This window comes from Lytechinus variegatus, chromosome 2 (genome assembly GCF_018143015.1).
Source record: "Lytechinus variegatus isolate NC3 chromosome 2, Lvar_3.0, whole genome shotgun sequence".
Lineage (NCBI taxonomy): Eukaryota > Metazoa > Echinodermata > Echinoidea > Temnopleuroida > Toxopneustidae > Lytechinus > Lytechinus variegatus.
The window spans coordinates 57,817,642-57,834,537 of NC_054741.1; positions in this window are offsets into that span (position 1 = coordinate 57,817,642).

A 16,896-nucleotide genomic window follows, 5' to 3' on the forward strand; every position below is an offset into this window, starting at 1 on the left:
GTTATAGAACGAACATATGCTAACTCAGAAGTTAGACTGTATGTCCACTTAAATCAGGTAAAGGTGTAATTAGGGTTACAGTTACAATCCGCTGTACCAGGTAGCTGACACCAACTGAATTTGATCCTATAAGCCCTATTTGAAATGAGTTTATGATAGTAATATAGCAGTGAAATAATTTCGTTAAATCTTTCGAATCATCTTAGATAATCGCCAAAATAACGCAAATCCATCATTGACGTAAACGAGGAAATATGCTTATGTGAAGTAAGTAGAACAGGGTTAGAAAAGAAAGGTTCTTAAATTTCTAAGAGTGTAGAGGCATTTCGACGGATGTTGCTTTATAGAAACGGACGTCAGGCCTACACTTTTGTGAATCCATCAGATATATCAATCTTCATGTAGTTTATTTCCTTCTCCAAAGATGGTTCAAAATTCAGTCGAGGAAGGAAGGATTTTTCATCCAGCTGTGTCAGATCCCAAGGGCTGGTGATTACCCATGCAAACTTGAACCTGTGTAAGGAAAATGAAAAGAATAGAAGACATGAGTAAAAAGTACTTTAATGAAAGAACAGCCATGCACTCTAGAAGATTGAGTTAAAATTTACCCAATATTGGGTAGAAAGGGAACATGCATGTTTGTTGATTAATTTTCCCCCATATTGGGCAAAATGCATGTTTTATGGGTAAATTTCAACGCAATATTGCATAAAATTTACAACGTATTTGGTATTATTTTACCCAGTAAACATGCATGTTCCCATTTTACCCAATATTGGGTAATTTGTTTTAGAGTGCGAGAGGGGAGCTGTAAGGAAAGGTTATCTCCCCATTTCATTCTGCATAAGGGTTCAAATTCAACCGCACACACACAAACACACCCACCAAACACACACTCATAATACTAATACACACTCGTTTAGCAAAGTCTCACATAGAGCCCAATAGATACAGGGTGAAAGGGATGAAGCCGAAAGAGAAAAATTCGAAGAAAAGAAAGAGAAAAGGAGAGATGGGTGTAGGGGAAGAGAGGATGAGAGGGGGCGTTTGAAAAATAGAAGAGAGGAAAAATCAACATATTGTAAGATGAAGGAATTAATATAAAAGCAGATTTGTTTATACATAGTGGAGGAATACAGGGTGAAATTGGGAAAAGACCGAGAAGGAATCAATTGTCAGGATTGTGAAGAATAAATAAGCCTACGGATGATAATGAGAGAATGGGAATGACTGATGAGACGAAATAACAGGATAATGAAAATGGATGACAACTACGGACACAGACTGTGTTTAAATTATGACAAGAGGGAAGAATTGGCGAATTAAACCGGGGAGAGATGCAGAAAATTGAATGAGTGTTATGTAAGATAGATTACACACCTTTCGCAACCTCGAGTACGGCAACATTAGATCTACGATTTTGTGCAAACTTCTTGTTAATTAAAAGTGAACGAAGGCCGGGGAGGAATAGAGATATAGATGGAGAGAGGGAGAGATCATTTATATTTTATACGATATCGTGGCAAAAGTAAATGCAGCTCGCGGTATGAAAGTCCCTTCTTTTTGAGGGTTACACTTCGTAATTCCGAAGGTTCGTAAAACCGTAAATTGCCTATACCTCGATGTTCGTTAATCCGAAAAAGAAACAAGTTCGTTAATCCTAACATTTGTGGCGTAATTCCGAAGATTCATTATTCCGAAGGTACGTTAAACCGAAAACGATATAGGGTTCGTTATTCCGAAGGTTCGTTAGTCCGAAAACGAAATGAGGTTCTTGGCTCACCGGATTCTATACAAGTACATCATGTACATGAAGTAATTGAAAATATGTTATTGTATAGAAGCGATCAACCCCCCCCCCCCCTGAAAAAAAGATCAGTCATGTGAAAGTACATGCATTGTTTGAAAGAAGGACTTGTTTCTTTTTTCATATATGATAAAAAGAAGCAAGCCCTACTTTCAAACAATGAAATGAATGTAGTTTCACATAACTGATCTTTTTCTGGGGGCTGTGCTTCTTTACAATAGCATATTTTCAATTACTTCATGTACATGATGTACTAGCTTGTATAGAATTCGTTGAGCCAAAGACATATCTCTGGCTCAACGAATTCTATACAAGTACATGAAGTAATTGAAAATGTATTATTGTATAGAAGTGTAGTACCCCCCCCCCATAAGTGATACTCCATTCACTTTATTGCTTGAAAGTTCTTCCTTTTCATGGGTTTGGCTCAACGAATTCTATACAAGTACATCAAGTACATGAAGTAAATTGAATTATGTTATTGTATAGATTCGTAGTCCCCCCCCCCCCTCCTCCAGAAAAAATCCATTAAGTGAAACTATACATTCAGTTCATTATTTGTAAGTACTTCCTTTTTCAAATCTTTGGCTCAACAAATTCTATACAAGCTCAAGGGCATAAAGTAATTGAAAATATGTTATTGTATAGAAGCGCAGCAAAAAAAAAACTTAATGAAGAAAATTGAATTGTTGCTTTCCAAGTCCAATAATGCTAATGAGGTTTGTATGCCATCGTGTATTTTAATATCCCTCAAGATCTTATTAGTTACTGATTTAATTTATATCAGCTTCCGGTTTTCGTGAATTCACGTATGTTGCTGGCGTGTGAAGGAAAATGTCTGGCCGGTTTTTCGTCGGATTTTATTTTCTTCAAGAATTTCACTGATTTCCTTGATTGTAAGGCTTCAGGCATCAGCTAATGGAACAATCTTGACAATAACAATACTACTTGGGTTGGTATAAGAAGGGTGTATATTCTCAAGGATGGTGATGCAAATCATGCCAATATTTTTTTTCAAGACGAGACTCATCTCATGCCAGTCTTTTCCCGTAAGCTCAATTCATGAAATTTTAATGAAAGTGTTCCCCCGAGTCTTTGATTTGAATTCGGTTTCGTACTGTACTTCCCGAGACATTGCATTCCATTTCCTGTATTTTTTCCATGCATGTTAGGCACCGAGTGAACATCAGAATCCCATTGACAGCTTATTCACGTTTTATTTTCTACAGTATAAGATGGGCACGTGTATGGCAAGCCGTTGACATGCAAGGGTAGTATCATGCACTTAATTCAAAGACGTAGTATATTCGTACTAATTTTCTTCGCGCCAAAGAATAATCTATACGGATACAAAATTATTATCTACAATGAATGATAACATTTTTCATGTATATCTAAACCTGAGGTATTGATTAAGCATTCTTTATTATTTCAAACAAATTGTACGTAGGTACAGATTGATGTACTTTGCTATCACGATTTTTTTTTTGAATGGTTACCACCAAATCCTCCAAAATAAATTGTAAAGAATCTTAGGAAACAAAATTGTAAAATATCGGACAAAGCGATAGCATCAAATCATTACTCACATTTTGAGTCATATTTTTTTACTTGATAGTATGCGAAACAATTTCTGTAGAGGAACCCTTTGTAGAGCTGATATCTACAAAAAAAAACTATATTGGCTTGAAATTTTTGAAATTTTCAGCCCACTGAATGTTAAAGAATTGGTTTTATATAAAAAAGAAAACCACGCAGATTTTCATTTGTCAATCACAAAAAGTATCGAGTTAAACACATTTCCATTCCACATCCTCCACATCCTAAATGTTTAAAAAGTTATACAAAATTATTCATATCATCGATTTATTGATTGGAAGGGATCCCACATGTTAGGGATTTACCAAAGCGTAAGACATGGTCTTTGTGAAATGTTTGCCTTTCTATCTGAGAACAAGCGTATCACTGCCGCAAATATTGTTTCATAATATTAATATTCTTCTTTTCATTTGATTTTGCAGTTGGCAGTGTCTGTTACATTCCAAATATCATCGACAAAAAATACATTACCTATGATGTTCTTGTTCCATTTCAGGTTATCATAATCTGTCAAATCTTTTATCGTAATTTGTTTCATTATCAAAGCTTCAGTCTACATGTTTTGTTCTTCTTATTCTTCTAACTCTGCCTTCTTTATTTTTTTCTTCTTCTCCGTTTAAATTCTCTTCTTCTTTCCCTTCATATCCTTTTCCTTCTTCTTTTCTTTTTCTTTTTCCTTCTTCTTCTTCTTCTCCTTCATCTACGTGATGTTTTTCATAATCGTCTCTTCTATGTTTTTTTCTTTTTAAAACCGCAATGTTTGTCATTCTTACAACTCATCTTCTAATTAACGATAGTACATTACCCCCCCCCCCAAAAAAAAAAAATGAAATGAAACAATATGCTAAAATGCTCATTTGTAATCACCAACTTTTAGTGCGCAATGTGCGGTGAAAATCTCATCGACCGCTTTTATAAAGCGGTCGATGAAATCAATTTTAAATCAACGAATCGATTTGGCATATGTATGGAGAGTAGCGTATGTAAAACATACGTTGCAACAATGGTATATATTATATCGTAAGATTTATTTTTTATTCATTTGGTATTTTGTCTCATGTAATCGTTTTTTTTTCTTATTCCAATATTATGTTCTTTTGAGTGATTCATAGATTCGTTGACCACAAAAGTAATGATTTCAGTACTTTTTTCACGTGCTTACAGATGCGATTGAAATAATTAAGCTTATTCACGGTCAGTGGCGTAACTACAGGGGGGGGGCACGTCCCCCCCCCATCGGCTGGCCAAAAAAAAACGAGGAAAAGGAGAAAGAGAAAGAGAGAAAGGAAGAGAAACTTAGTTGGAAAAAAGACATTATTAATTTTACATTATATTTATATTTTATATTATATTTATGTTATATTACTGTTTATTACATGAATTAACTTTTTTTTTCATAACTTTATGAAACATAATTTGCTAAGGGCCTATGTTTTCATTGTTCCTGGTGCTCGCATTCTCTGTTCTACTATAATAGATCAAATATTTTTCGGAATACTATAGTTTTCAAATATATTTGAAAGGCGTGACGTTGTCAAATCAAGTCAATATACACCAAATATGTTTCCTCGCACTTCGAGCTGTTATTGTTTTATGTAGTATGTTTATTTTTAATGACTACTTAAGGTGATTGCCCTGTTTCAAGGTCATAATATAAAACATTTCCTGTCCGTTTGCATTTTTTGTGATATTTTGACTGCTCTTCATGAATTCCTAAAATCAGTCCTTAAATGTCCCTCTTTTCTGATCGAATTTCAGCTCGCGCTTCGCGCTCGCATCATTTGGTTAGTGAAGTATGTATGGTCTTAGTGAATTCCTACAAACAAGCTTAGAATGATCCTCTTCAGGTCTGAATTTCCTATATTTTCAGCTCGCACTTCGCGCTCGCAATATTTCATTAGTGAGATGCGTATGATAATCATGATTACAATGACTACAAAAAGAGCTTCATGTGTTTAGATGTAATTCATACCAAATCAGCAAGCGCTTGGCACTCGCATTAGATGCGATATGTACTCTTAACGGATTCCTTATAAAAATAGTCCTCAAAATATCCCTTTTTGTGATCTGAATATCAAAATTTTTCAGCTCGCGCTTCGCGCTCGCATCATATTTTGGTCAGTGAAATATTTATGGAATTAGTGAATCCTACAAAAAGGCCTTAGAATGCCCCTCTTCAGGTCTGAATTTCCTAACTTTCAGCTCGCGCTCGCAATATTTGATTAGTGAGATGCATTTGTCAATCATGATTACAATGACTACAAGTGCTTCCTGTGTTTAGATATATAATTCTAACAAAATCAGCAAGTAATTGGCACTAGCATTAGATGAATATCGTGAGATATTTATACTAAACTATTTATACTTACATACATAATAAACATTTCAGCTTATGCTTCGCGCTCGTATTGTTTGTTTAGCGAGACAGGTATGTAACATTATAACAAGAATTCGCTTAGGTCTATAATGTCCCTTTCTAGATCTGAATATCAAAAATATTCAGCTCGCGCTTCGCGCTCGCATTATTTGGTCAGTGAGATACATATCCGTCTAATGGCACTGTCCTTAAAATGTCTCTTTTAGGTCAGTATACCTGGCAACTGACATGACTGAGCGCGCTTTGCGCGCTCAGAAGGTGACTCAAAATTTTTGATGGTGCCCCCCCCCCCCTCCATGCCGTGACCCACGGTTCGCCACTGTTCACTTTTGTAAACTACGCACGACCAGTGAAACGAAGGTGGTCTTCAAATTCGCATATAGACATGTATCGGCATTTGTGATTTGATGATTGTTTATGTATTCCTTTTGCAATATTCTTTTCATCACATCCAAATCGAAAATTAGGCCTATATAACAAAATCTTCATAATCGCTGGTATTTCATCGCCCAAACAATAGTCAAATGTGACAAAAGTAGTCAATATAACAAACAGATTTCCAAACTTTACCCCTGGGGCCTGTTCCATAAAACTTTTTACCTGAGAAAACTCTGGTTAAAACTGAAAACTGAACGTTTTATGGAATGGGCCCGTGGTATACTAATTTAGTTACCAGGTCTATACAATGCATTTCGTTCTTAGAATTGTAATGCTTTGACGGGAAAGAATTCGGAACATCTTCATTTGAAAATGTTAGTGCTTAAAGGCGTGGTCACACCGCCCGAGCGTTGTTGGAGCGGTCGTGGAGCGTAAGGGAAAGAGAGTCGAATTTCGCTCACAAAATTGGGGGAAAAATCGGAAAAAATCGAAAACAAAACAAAAACAATCGAAATCGAAAATGGTGAACGGTAGCGAGCGGTGATGATTTTTTTCTCCCTCCGCTCCAACAACGATCGGGCGGTGTGACTAGGCCTTATCCTAATGAAAAATCGCAAAGGTAGTATGAGAAAAGATAATGAGCTAAAGGCCTGGTCACACCGCCCGAGCGTTGTTGGAGCGGTCGTGGAGCGGTAGGGAGAGAGGATAGAATTTTGCTCACAAAATTGGGGAAAAAACGAAATAAAAATAAAAACAATCGAGATCGAAAATGGTGAACGGAAGCGAGCGGTGATGATTTTTTTCTCTCCGCTCCACGACCGCTCCAACAACGCTCGGGCGGTGTGACCAGGCCTTAAAGGCCTGGTCACACCGCTAGAACTTTGCTGGAGCGTTCTTGGAGCGGTGACAAAAAAAAAACATCACCGCTCGTGTTAAGGCAACGCCGTTGTCGCTCGGCCACCGTTGATCCGGTCGCCGTCCCTCCAAGTGGCGTACCGTGGGTCACGGCAATGGGGGGGGGGAGCAAAAAAAGTCACTTAGTTAATTGCCAGGAATACTGACATAAAAGAGATGTTTCAAAAGGATAATTATGTGTCACACTAATCAAATATTGCTAAATAAAAAATAAAAAAGGGACTGGAAGCAAATTTTTTTAGAAGCAAAATCATGATACGTACCAGTATATCACAAAACTAACATGCGAGTGCCGAGTGCGAACTGAAATTTTAAAGACTATTTTTCAAGAATTCATGAAAAGCATACATATCTCACCTTGGCCATCTATATTGGGAGTGCCTTGCGCCTTTTTTTCATTATTTTAGTGTTTTAACACCCTTATTACGTTGGTAACGTAGCTATCTTCAAAAGACATCTCAGTTCTTTACGTGTTTTCTTTGGTCGCGCATGGTTATCCACTCGTCAAGGTAAGTGCGCCCCCCCCCCCCCTGGAGGAGGACCAGGCCTAACCTTGAACTGGCTATTCCATAAAAGTACAGGGAACAAGTCAGTTACTCATGGGAACAAGTTTTAAATGGAAAACTATGTTGTGCAATTAGCTTACGAACGGTCAAGTCCACCTCAGACAAATGTTGATTTTTAATCAATAGAGAAAAAATCTAACAAGCATAACGCTGAAAATTCATCAAAATATGTTTTAAAATAGGAAAGTTATGACGTTTCAAAGTTTTGCTAATTTTTCGCAAAACAGTTATTATGTACAACTCGGTTATATGCAAATGAGTGAGTCGATGACGTCCCTCACTATTTTGGTTTTCGTCTCGCCTGCATAGCAAAGCAAGACTATATACACGCAGCTTTTCCGACGGCGGCGGCGTCGTCAACATTGAAATCTTAACCAAGGTTAAGTTTTTGAAATATCATCATAACTTATACCTAGTTCATGAAACTTAGACATTAGGGGTAATTAGGTATTACCAAACATCTTGTCCGAGTTAAAGGTCACATGACTAAGGTCAAAGGTCATTTAGGGTCAATAAACTTAGACCATGTTGGGGAAATCGATATCGAAATCTTAACCAAGGTTAAGTTCTTGAAATGTCATCATTACTTAGAGTATATAGACCTAGTTAATGAAACTTAGGCATTAGGGTAATAGTGTATTATGAAAAATCCTGCCTGAGTTTCAGGTCACATGATCAAGGTCAAAGGTCATTTAGGGTAAACAAACTTTGATAACGTTGGTGTATTCGAACTATCATCATAACTTTAAAAGTTTATGGTTTTAGTTGAACTTGGACATAAGAGTAACCATGTATCCATGAAAATGTTGTGCTTGTTTCTGGTCACATGACCAAGATCAAAGGTAATTTAAGGTCAATGGACTTTGGCCATGTTTGGGGTATTTGTTGAATTGGCCTCAACTTATAGAAAATTAATGGATCTACTCATGTAGTTCATGAAACATAGACATAAGGGTATTCAAGTATGAATGACTGTTTTACACACGTCTTGTGCTCATGGTCAGTTATTAATTATATTGCGAAATTTTGATGACATTTTCATAGATTTTGACTGTCAGTAAGAGCTTTAAACTCATTGTTGTGATCTCGTGATTTGAAAACGAGCACATGGAACATATGTTTTTGATATTTTAACGTCTTCAGAAGACGTTCCTATACAAATCTAGAGAGTATGATGAAAATTACATGGATTTTTAATGTTTGGGAGCAGAACGAACCATTCGTCTTTTAGGCATTTTGGACGGTATTAGACTTGCCCATTATGGGAGCATTTTAGACTGTTTCGAGCCAGTTTGCAACACGTACTTTGGACACTGATAGTTTAAAAATGAGCTCATGGACCCCATATTTTGAATGTTTAAACGTCTTTAGAATATATCTTTCTAAAAACTCTAGACAGTTTAATAGAAATTAAATGGATTTCAAATGTTTGGGAATAGAACTAGAACGAACCATTCACATTTTAGACATTTTAGACTTTTATCAGACTTTTGCACGTTTTCAGCGCACTTTGGGCCGTTTCAAGCCAACTCGCAACACATTAGACCCTGAAATTTTTCAATATTTTAACGTCTTCAGAATAAATTCCTCTACAAAGCTAGAGAGTATGATGAAAATGACATGGATTTTGAATGTTAGGGAGCAGAACAACGGAACCATTCCCATTTTAAACGGTATTATTAGATTTTAAAAACAAGCACATTGGCCCCCTTTTTTACTTTCCTATACCTTTGTAATGCATTCGCCTACAATTTTGCCGAATTTGATGAAAATGACATCGATTTTGAATAAAACGCAGCTCAACCTATACTTTTTTAAATTTTCGAGTCGATTCACGCCTTTTAAAGGTTTGTTTTTGGAAGTTTTTGTACCATTCTTATCAAATAAGGCAGCTGCTGAATCCACATAGATATAGTTTTGCCAATTAAAAGATATTTCCTACTTTGGTATGTACTTAGTTACATATTCTGAAAGTTTGATGAAGTCTGATGCGAGTATCGACAGAGAAAAGATAATTTAAACTCATTTGGTGAATTCGTGAGGTCTATAAGAGAGGCTTCATTTGAAGTCCCGTAGAAAAAAATAGCACATGAACCTATATTATTTTTTTGCATTTTCATAATGCATAGATACCAAAGTAACTCTGTAAAATTTTGTGAAAATGATATGGATTTCATTTCTAACTGTGGAACGTCATATGTCACTTTATTCGCTGATATCTCTTTCTACCTGCACACTAAAAAATATTGGGTAAAATGCTTCGTGAGGGTAATTACGTGTTCAACCAACATTGGGAATTTCCATTTGGCATTTTTATTTTGGGCAGTATTGTACCCACTGCGGGAAGCATATTGTCCAGTAAGGTTGAAAAATAAGCAGAAATTACTTTAGAATGGGCAAAATTTACATCGCAATGAATAAATAAAAATGCCCAATGATCGTTGGACAAATAATTACCCTCATGGAGCACTTCTTTTACCCAATATATTGTAGAATAATGTTTACTGCATGATACTTGAAATAAGGCCTATATACCCACGAATTTCTCCAATTGTTGTCATTTTTTCAAGCAATCTGCTTATGATGACAATCCTTCTCCTGCAAATTGTAAATGTTAACTAATTTGGTATGAGATCAGTTTTGTTTGTAATGATAATTTTAGTACATTTAGTTATGATTCATGCCAAAAAAAGTTCTCAATATACTATGTTTGTTATGTTATGGAAAATGCATTATATACGAATGATGTAATTGCAGAAGTAAACAATAAAATCAAATCAAAATCAAATCTGGCCAACAAGTAAGAAATGTAATTTTTTTGCTCGAGTTTGATCTCGTCAAATCCTTCGCTAGATTATAGGATCAATTATTGGCATCCCTAGTTCTAGCAGATAATTCTCTTGATTTGTGGGTGTGTGACAAGTGAGAGGTGTGTATGTGCAAAAATATACCTTTCCGTATTAACATTATTGGTATGTTCGGTTGAAACAAAATACAATAGTTATATCAAATTATATTCCTGAAATTCAATTCATTTTCTTTATAACTTAGCCTGGTTCTTGCTGTAGATGTAACCTCAACCCCAAACAAAAAGATGGGTGAGTACAAATCTCCCAATGTTGAGTTTAAAAAAAATGTATATGTCACGCAAACTTGTTGGGTAAGACAAACCATTGCGTAAAGCATGTATACGCATTATGATGTTTTGCCAACTAAAATAACGTTCTCTCTCAACCCAATAAATATCATTATTGTTAGAGTGTAGTAATAATAATAATAAGAAGAAGAATAGTCAGTTCTTGTGTATAGCGCATAAAACATGAATAACATCTTTGTGAGCTTCCAAATGAGTTGGATATTATTTGTGTTGTCAATTCCTGTATTTTTGTCAATTTGTATTTTGGTCAATTCCTGCCAAAGCTATATGGAATATTTCCAAATAAAAGCACTTCGGTCTATTTTCTCTACTTATATTCTTGCGTACTGCTTCGGGTCAGATCTAGACAGGTCAACGTATCGAATCGTCATTATTATGCAAAAAAAAGTAAAGGATGATTCCTATCACCTGTGTGACAAAAATAAATGAACTCACTCTTTGATGCATTGTACTTTATCACTCTTGACTAGAATAATATTCACTGAATTTACGAGAAAAAAATAGAAACACTTACCTCAGCCGGTAAGTCTTTCAAAGTGTGAGATCACATCGCGGAGACAAATCGAAAATGAAACCAGGGTTGTTATATGAAACAATGTCGAAATTCTTTGGAGACTTGCTTGAAGGAATATACCACGACACATCGCCGCATAATCTCCACGCAGTGATTTTAATAATTCATGATTCTATCCTAGTATTTAGCTTGAGCATGCATACTAAGTTCTGATTGACGGGCATACGTCACACCCACTGCTTTATTTTTGTCATACCCTTGAGGGTTGTTATTGTTGTTTTTGCTGTCTCTATATTCCCCTTTTTCTCTTTAACTTAAATCAATATGATATTAGCCATGTACCTTATGCAGGTTGGTGCGCTTTTTAAATTATTTCACATTCGATGAATTTATATTTTAATGATAACATGTTTCAAGTTCAAGTCCTGACTCTTCATCTCAGTCTAAAGCAAGTAAAGGATTCGAGGTCTTCCTTCTTTGCCCTCTAGTTTGGTTCCCAGTGCAGACGGGTCTTTCGTCGGCCTCGCGGGGGGGGGGGGGGTGTGACAAGTTATAACCCTCCTTCGATCTTACTTTTGTCAACAAATTCGCTAATGCCACAGAAAAAATGCAGTGAGTACACTACAGATGGCAATACTTTTTTTCCGTCTTAAGGCCCTTTAAGCATGCAGGCGCGTAGCCAGGGGGCAGTGGGGCGATCGCCCCCCCCCCCAAAAAAAAAGAAGAGAAAAAGAAAAAGCGAAAGGAGAAAGGGGAAGAAAGGTATATAATTTTGTTGTATTTTCCATCTTTTGTTTTGTCAAATGAATAAAAACCTAAACGAAACGTTGGTCTTCTCTCTTAATACAAAATATTGCTTTTCTCAACTGTTCATGACCATGATTCAAATGCGTCTACTTAAACATTCACGCTTGAATGAACATGTGGAATGTGATTAGCTCTTATTTACCTTATTGGAAAAAATGCAATTTATAACTATCAATATCTGTCACAATTCATGTTTAGCATAGCCTAGGTTTAGAACATCTTCATACTGTTATACATTTGGATTTTAGTGTTGTTGTTGTTGTTATTTTTTTGTACACTTTATTCGGTATTTTTCTTCTGTATTATCATATGTTTGTATACATTATTTTCTTTTGTATCATTATCATGTCATGTAAATGTGTTGTACTCTCATACCCCAGAAGGGGGTCGTAAGAGTCAATAAATTCTATATTCTATATATTCTATTCTCTAGTTCATTTGATTTGATTTTTTATGAAAATCTTGATGTGTAATGCATCAGTGAGCACACAATATTCGAAAATTATGCAAATGAGAAGAAAGTTCAAGGCCTTGGCCCCACTCTGTACTGTATCGAATGGTTATTTTGGTGTGCGCATCTTTTGGATAGTGTTACTCTGAAGCCATGTGCGAAGTTTCATGAAATAACTGTTGGCAGAAGTAACAAAAACCGTCAATGAAACAAACCCTCATTTCATATTTGTTGAAATTTTGACTTCCTCTCTCAAAGACTTGTGTACATTATGGGTGCATATGTTTAAGAATAAGTAACCCCTTGTTCAATATGGTGGAACTTTTTTTCAAGGTTGTCTTTAGTAATGGCATTTGGCAGTAATGTTTATCAACCTATGGGCAGAATTCTGTGTAAAAATGAAATCGATTTGTTTATTTATGGATGAGTGAGCACGCATCAAAGTGGGAAAATTGGTATTTTCAATGTCACAGACTCATTTTAAACCCCTCACACTAGAGGCGGAATGAGTCGGAATGCCGTCGAAATGAAAATTCTTGGTACATTCCTGGATATTCGAAGCGCATTCTAAAAATTCTGACTGCATTCTGAGTGCATTCCAGACATTCGGGTCCATTTTTGTGACCGGCCCGAATGTTTTGCTCATGTTCAAAACTTTCGAAGTGCATTCGAAGTGGAGAAATATCGAACGACATTCGAAGTGCATTCTGACCCCGGATTCTGACTGCTCTCTGACTGCATTTTAAATATTCTTACGACATTCTAAGAGCATTCGAGGCATTCTGATTGCATTCTAGAGAAAACCAAATCGCATAAAACGCGGCCAGCTGCTGTTGTAACGTCATTTGGCAGTAAAAGTCACCCGGTCATATCGCAAAAAAAAGGAAGACATTTTTGCAAAAGTAGTGAAAATTTCAAATTCCCTCCCGAATGCGGCTCGAATTTTGAAAGTTCTTCATTCCGGCTGGTTCTGCTCGATTCCTGCTGATTCCGAATAAGTGTGACGGGGGTATTAAAGGGTAATCAAGGGAATATTGGGGGCAAATTCGGTTTCAAATGTGACTTTAATTGCTGTTTTTTTTATCATCCTTCATTTCTGCATGGCGGCGGAAGCCAAAAAATTTAGGGGGTGTCCACCTGAAATTTGGGAATGGACACATGTAAAAAATTGGACAAGCGCTCCAAAAATTTTTGACAAGCAAAAAAAAAAGAAAAAAGAAGGTCATCAACCTGAATTTTAGGGGAAGACAACACACTTTTCGAACTTTGTCATGGTTGAGCGAGCACATTCTAAAACTTAGGAATACTCTTTATACTGCATAAATGTATTCTTTTCCAAACATTTTTTAATGATCAGTTTAATTTATGGACAAATCAGTGGTGGATCCAGATATTTAAAATGGGGGAGGGGCCTATAATCGGGGTAGCCACCAACATTTTCAAAGTTTAACATGCATGATCTAACAAGTTGTAGAGGATACTACCATAAGCCCCCATGATGATACATAACAATTTAGGAGCCGTGAAAAGGTTTTCAAAGTTTTTTTTTTTTTTGGGGGGGGGGGGCTGACCATGCAAAAAATCACAATCGTATGGTCATTTTTACATTTTTGTACATGCTTTTGGAACAAAGTGGGGGTAAAGCCCCAGCCCCCCCCCCCCCCCGCTTCCGCTGCGGCAGCCCTTGCAATACATTGTGCTCACTCAACCATGAACATACGATATCAAAACTTGGTCTGAAGTGGTTAAATGATGGATAGTAAAACAGCATAACACCATAAAATTCACCTAAAAACAACTTTTGCTCAACTTTGTATTCAGTGGCGTAGCAACGAGGGGGCATGGGGGCACGACCCCCCCCCCCTGAGATTTGGTGTGCCCCCCCCCCCCAGGTGCCCCCAGAAAAAAAATGGCAGAGCAAAAAAAAGGGAGAAAGAAGAAAAGAAAAAAAGGAAAAGAAGAAGAAAGACAGAAGAAAAAAAAGAGAAAAATAAGAGGAGGAAGACGAGTGAATGAAATAATGTGAGGGGAAGACTTGCAAAAAAATATTTCATGTTACTATATAAAATTTTCGTTGCGCTTCGCTCCGGAATTGCCTGTTCGATGAGATTTATATCTTGCTCAATAGGCTGATATGGAACAAGTTTTGAAGTCAACATACAAAACATAATTTAGCTCGGATATCGACCTTTCATTATTTTTTTTTTCATTTACAAATTTAAGTGCTCTGTAAAAAAATGTCCGTTTTATGGTCTACATATCAGCATTTTAAGCTCACGCTGCGTTGTCACATTGTTTGATTTGCCAAGTTCATACTGTCTACGAGTATTCCATAATGTTCCACTAAACAAATGTATTCAGAATGAACAGATTCTAGGTCTAAATCGAAAACATGCGCGATAGCCTGCATGTTGTTTATTCAAAATGTACTTAAATTATCAAGTTTCACATCAGAATATCAATAATTGTCTGCTCACGCTTCACGATCGCATTATTAATGATACCCAATTAACTATATCCTATTAATGATTTACAAAATATGAATAGAGTACCTTGCTTTTAGGTCTAAAATCTCAATTTTCTTCCTCTCGCGTTTCGCGCTCGCATCAATAATACATACCTATCCGATTTATTAATACAAAAGGTTTTTAAGTCGGAATGTCAAAAAAATTTGCTCGCGCTCGCATTATTGAAATATATACCGTCTTCGTGGGTAACTGTAAGCAGTCCTTAACAGGTCCCTTTTATAGATAATGCTAGAACAGTTAATACAAATTTCTGCTCGTTCTTGGCATTCGCAGTAACCCATCTAGTTACATACGAATCTTGTTCAAGATCACACATAACATTGTCCAGAATATTAAATTTTCGGGACAAAGTACATGAAAGTACAAAAAAAAAAAATCGCTCGCGCTTCGCGCTCGCACTTTTTTTTTTTATAAGGCTCATGGGATTACTTCATGTTGATGTTGTTTTATAAGAATAAAACTAAGAAGTGACTGCTCGGGGAAAATATAGGTGAAGATAATTTCGTGCCCCGTCCCCTATTGGCGAAAGTCGGATTCGCCCTTGTGACACATACACACACATCAGAAAAAATGGCCGGTGCCCCCCCCCTGAAAAAGCAAGGACCCCACAGTGCCCCCCCCCCACTGTTTGTATTTGTACAATCTGAAAAACGACTCTTGGTAACTTTCAAAAATGGTCATTTTTAATTCAATCTTTAATTACTCATGCATGATTCAACCGATCAATTTCATTTTCCCCAATAGTTGCTCAATGTATGTAAAAAAAATGCCTGCGAAATATCATATCTCAAAATAATTCCGTTCAAAAGTTACAGCAATTTGATTAGGGGGGACTTACATTTTTTGTTGTGTATATAACCAACTTGATGGTCATGTTGTGGTTCTCCTTGACTATAATGTACACTGTACATGCATCCATGCCACTTCTATCCAACAAATCAAAGGTATGAATATCATAAGAGCAATCTTTGATCACTACCATGGCATGAGAACAAATCGAAAAAAATGCAAACAAACGAGACAAGTCATGTGTATTCACTTCCGGGCATAAAACAAATCAAAACTACCAAGCCACCCTCCCACTCAGAAAATATGGCATGTTCCCAAATTTGGTGAGTACACTGTACCGCTGAAATGTATGCACACATGGCACCAAGAAATATTACTCAAAAATTAAACAAGCAAAGACTAGCATGCATAATACAAAATGTAACCAAACGGCGCTCAGACTGAGTGAACACCAAACACATTTGTGCATAAGTAAACACAAATACAAGACCTGCCTATACTTAAAAACATAAAACACTCCACTATAAGCAATCTGGGGATCGGTCCACATTAAACGCACAAACCTTTAAACGTCAAGGCTCCAACCAAGAATATAATATAAAATAATGCAAATTGGTGGTATACCTATCAGAAAACACCAAAAACACACATGATGGGTCATAGGCATGATAAATTTTGAAAATAGAAGCACTAATATAAGCATGAAAATGACACATCAAATGCAGTGGCGTACCTAGGATTTTCCACAGGGGGGGGGGGCAAAAACGGCCAAAAAATTGACAAAAAAAAATTGACTAGCAAAAAAGGGTCTTCAAGCTAGTCAGGGGGGCAATTGAGGTCTTCAAGCTCGTCGGGGGGGGGGGGCAAAAAAGTCTTTCAAGCTCGTCAGGGGGCAGGGATACATCCTTTGCACGGTTGTGGCTCATCTGTGTATCACATTTATATTTGTTTTCTGGTAAAACCCCGGCCAAAAAATGAAAACCAACTGCAACTTCGATAATTGTATAT